Source organism: Pongo abelii, chromosome 5 (genome assembly GCF_028885655.2).
Source record: "Pongo abelii isolate AG06213 chromosome 5, NHGRI_mPonAbe1-v2.0_pri, whole genome shotgun sequence".
NCBI lineage: Eukaryota > Metazoa > Chordata > Mammalia > Primates > Hominidae > Pongo > Pongo abelii.
The window spans coordinates 167,693,144-167,698,048 of NC_071990.2; the positions used below are offsets into that span (position 1 = coordinate 167,693,144).

General features: G+C 42.7%; 1 non-coding gene across 1 annotated transcript; it reads right to left on the reverse strand.

Annotated features, from left to right (window-relative positions):
- Positions 1-2,559: 2,559 nt before the first annotated feature.
- Positions 2,560-2,663, reverse strand: LOC112133979 (U6 spliceosomal RNA). Its single transcript, XR_002915575.1, has one exon. It is a non-coding gene; the product is annotated as a U6 spliceosomal RNA (small nuclear RNA).
- Positions 2,664-4,905: the final 2,242 nt, after the last annotated feature.

A 4,905-nucleotide genomic window follows, 5' to 3' on the forward strand; every position in this document is an offset into this window, starting at 1 on the left:
ATGGATCAGGTGGGTTGTCCAGGAAAGAAGACGGCATGTTACCTGCTGCATAGACAGCAAAGGACCCTCAATCACTCGACAGTGGGGGGACATCCCTCTTCCAGGCACCATGGTCAGAAGGCAGGGGTTAGACCCTAATTTCCCGTCTGTGTGTCCTCTCCTGCGGCATCACAAAAGTTACTGCTGCACATTACTTTCTCCTCAGCTTTATTCTGTCCTACCAGATAGTCAGGTCTCCTCTTCTCATTTATACCCTGCCTGGGAGCTTTACGTAATAGTGAATGCAGGCGTTTTGCCCACGGAAGCCTCCCCTCCGGCTCCTGCGCTAAAGTACCCTTTACACATTGAGGATAACCAATTAGAACAGAGCTGTTCTGACAGAAAGACCGCCTCAGAGTGTGTTCTACCTTGCAGACTGGATGAAGCCCAGGTGCCAGGGCTCGAACCCCGGCCCCAGCTGCAGAAGTCTCTGCTCTTGGAGTGAGAGGCCTTCTGGGTGCTAAGACAAGGAGCTCTGGGTTCCGAGTCTCCACAAAATTCACAAATTATTGACTCATAATTGATTTGCTGATGAAACACACAATATGATTGCTTTACAGCATCTTCCTCTCTTTTCTTCTCTAACTTGCTCATGCATACTGCAGGGCCATGCAGAGAGGACACTTCAGGATTAAATGCAAGCCACCTGGGCCTCCCAAGGAAGTGGGATCCAATGTGAAGGATCTGAAACTGACTGCACACCTTATCTTCTAATAGGAAGGCAGAGGCAGTGGTATCATTTGTTGTAAGCATGCTTTAAAGGATTTGTTCTAAGAAAAAGATATTGGAGTTGATGATTAGCATCATCAGTGACTTGGGAGCAGTTTCAATGGAATACTGGAGAAACGAGCCTGTTTGAGACGAGCAGAGTGATGACAACATTTGGATGAAGGAATAAGAGTGTAAAGACCTGAAGAAGAATGGAAGACCTTTATTTTCCCCCGCATTTAGGAAAGAGGGGTCATGGGTGTGGATCAAGAGAATTCTGTTATGAAGAAAAGCAAGGGAGAGGAGGAACTAAGGATGGCTCTGAGCGTCTAAATGAAATGAAATGTCTGGGAGCCAAAATCTTTTATTTGTACTGACTATTCTTGATTTTTAAAGAAAATTACTTTTAAAATCATGGTAAGAACATACATAAAATTCATCATTGTAAGCATTTTAGAGTGTGGCATTAAGTACCTTCACACTGATCAGCCGTCACCACCATCCATCTCCAGAACACTTTTCGTCTTGCAAAATGGAAACTGTGTCCCCATTAAACACTAATTTCCCATTCCTCTCCCCTCATTTTCTGAAAACCACTATTCTACCTTCTGTTTCTATGTAATTGACTTCTCTCGGTGCGTCATGGAAGTGGAATCCACGGTATTTGTTTTTTATGTGACTGACTTATTTCACTTAGCACAATGTTCTCAAGATTCATCCATGTTGTAGCCTGTGTCAGAATTGTCTTCCTTTTTAAGGCTTAGTAATATTTCACTGGATGGGCACACTACAATCTGTGTATCCACTCCTCCACTGAGGGACACTTGACTTGCTTCTGCCTTTGGGCTATTGTCATAATGCTGCTATAAAAACGTGTACAGGCCAGACACAGTGGCTCACGCCTCTAATCCCAGCATTTTGGGAGGCAAAGTGGGTGGATCACCTGAAGTCAGGAGTTTGAGACCAGCCTAACCAATATGATGAAACCCTGTTTCTACTACAAAAATTAGCTGGGAGTGGTGGCTTGTGCCTGTAATCCAAGCTACTCGGGAAGCGGAGACAGGAGAATTGCTTGAACCTGGGAGGCGGAGGTTGTAGTGAGCCTAGATCACGCCACTGCACTCCAGCCTGGGCGACAGAGAGAGACTCCGTCTCAAAAAAAAAAAAAAAAAAGTGTACAAATGTCGTTTTGAGACCCTGCCTTCATTTCTTTTGAGTATATATCCAGAAATGGAATTGCTGGATTATTCAGTAATTCCATGTTTAATCTTTTGAGGAATTGGCAACTGTTTCCTGCGATGGTTGCACTGTTTTACATTCCCACCACCAATGCACAAGGGTTCCAGTTTGTCTGTCTTTTATTTATTGGTTTGTTTCAGTCACAGCCATCCTCATGGGTGGGGAGTGGTAATGTTTGGGGATGTCGAGCACCTATTCATGTGCTTGCTGGCCATCTGTATATCTTCTTTGGAGAAACGTCTACTCAAGTCCTTTGCCCAATCTGAATCAGGATGTTTGGGGTTTTTTTGTGGTTGTTGAGTTGTAGGAATTCTTTACATAAGCTGCATAACAATCCCTTATCAGTTATATGACTCATAAATATTTTCTCCCGTTCCGTGGGTTACCTTCTCACTCTGTTGATTGTGTCCTTTGATGCACAAAAGTTTTTAATTTTGATAAAATCCACCTTATTGTTTTCTTTTGTTGCCTGTGCTTTTGATATCATATCAAATTCCCAAATTCAAAGTCTTGATGCTTTTTTCCTATGTTTTCTTCTAAGAGTTGCATAGTGGTCCATTTCAAGTTATTTTTAAAAATGTGTCACACTTCATGAATTTGCATGTCATCCTTGTGCAGGGACCTGGTTAATCTCTGTGTAGTTCCAATTTTAGTAAATGTGCTGCTAGAGCGAGCACTAAAAGAAAATTCTTGAAAAAATACATTATCATAAATAGATGAAAATAAATTTTGTTTATAACACACTGTCCCAAATCCCCAGAAGAAACAAAGGGTTTATGCTTTACAGAAACTAAACCAGAGGGACTCTGGACTCAGACACACTGTGTGTAGTGAACGGACTAGAGTCTAGATAGAACAGGATGCAATGAGAATCAACATATGTGACTGTGAAGCACTCCTCTCCCCCACTGATTGCCTCAACCTCCCTGCTCTCTTCCTGTTCCTAGAATGCAGGCTTGTGTGTATATACCCGAACCCCCACCTTTTCCCCCCGGACGAGACACAGGAGAGTGTTTCCTGGAGAAGCTGAACTGTACAAAAGAAAAGACCTGCAGTTATTGAAGTTTAGGGAGTCATCCCCTCCACCCCTCACCAGAGTTTCCAATCTGCATTTTAGTGCCTTGCTCTTACATAGGAAAGAATGGCTAAGGATAACAAGATAACCAAGGAAAGCTTCCAACAAGAATGACTGAGGCTAAAATAATAAACAGTAAAAGGAAACTTGGAAAGAGACCATACAGGGAGGAAAAAAAGTTCTTAAAACTATAATATTCTCAGAGGAAAAAGAAAAGATATTGCATTCATGTTAAAATAAAAGAATCTTATAAAAGAAGCAAGTGAAGAACAATATAGGGGTTTTGGAAATTGAAAATGGAATATTACAAATTTTAAAAACCAATAGTTGGAAGTATAAAATTGAAGAAATTCCCCAGAAAATAGAACAAAACCAGCAAAAGGACAGAAAAAATAAGGAAATTTGAGGATTAATTCCACACAGAAAAAAAAGCAACTGAGGAAAAGAAATTATTAAAGACGTAACACAGGAAAATCACCTAGGGCTGAAGTCCAGGAGTCTCATGTTCAATGGCACAGCATACACTGGGGCAATGGATGGAAGGAGACTGGCCCAAGGAACGTCCCTGTGAAGCTCATTATCGGCAGGGATCCAAAACAGAACCCAAGAGTGCCCAGAGAGGGAAAGCAGCCAGCAGGAAGAAAAGGGAAGAATAATGGTGTTCTATTTCTCAACAGCATTGTTGGACAGTAGGACACAGTGTAACAAAATGACAAGCATTCAAATGAAACATGATTTTCACCTGGAATTCTGTACTGGCTGAAAATGTTATGATGGGATGCATTTTCAATCTACTCTCAACAAAGGCAAAGCGTGAGATACTGGAAGCAGCAAAGGAACTTCCCAGAAGGAGGGTGACAGAGGTCCCAGCACAACAAGTGTGTGACAGGTGTGCAACAGGTGTAGCCCGGGTGGGTGGTAGGGGAGATGCTCCAGGTGAAAGGTCATGGAGCTGGTGGCACGCTTTAAAACATGTTTTGAATACAGTTGGAAACTCTACTGTCAGTTCTGGGACAGATCTGTGACAGCATTTGGAAAAAAATAGGTATAACTAAAAACCTAAGCACATGAAGAAACAAGACTAATATTAATTGCAGGGAAAAGACAAGTTGTACAAGAGAGAAAAATGGAATCCAAGTACCCTATTTGGCTCAGGCTTGAGACATATTTACAGGGACCAAATAACTAACACCACAGCTTTAGCCAATAATCGTGATCATGGCTGGGCGCGGTGGCTCACGCCTGTAATCCCAGCACTTTGTGAGGCCGAGGCAGGTGGATCGCGAGGTCAGGAAATCAAGACCATCCTGGCTAACACGGTGAAACCCCGTCTCTACTAAAAATACAAAAAATTAGCCAGGCATGGTGGCGGGCGCCTGTAGTCCCAGCTACTCTGGAGGCTGAGGCAGGAGAATGGTGTGAACCCGGGAGGCGGAGCTTGCAGTGAGCCGAGATCGCGCCACTGCACTCCAGCCTGGGCAACAGTGTGAGATTCTGTCTCAAAAAAAAAAAAAAAAAAAAATCTCGATCACATCATAAAGAGTCCACAAGGGTGTGCAAAACGTAAGGATCAGGGAGGAACTGCTGCGAGAATTTGGTTCCCTGTTCCGTAACAGGCGCTCAACAGACAACGTCTAAAGAAACAAAGTAATTATTCACAAAATGGTGATGTATTATCTAGGAAAAAGAAAATAAATTCCTGAAACAGCAGAAATAAGAGGCTTGGAAGCGGCTGCTTCGTGTGGAAACCAGAGGGATGGGGAGAGGGGAAGAGAGGGTGTTCCTGTATTTTGTTTTACGCATTTCAGTACTATTTATTTTTTTGATGGTCATATCTTACTTTG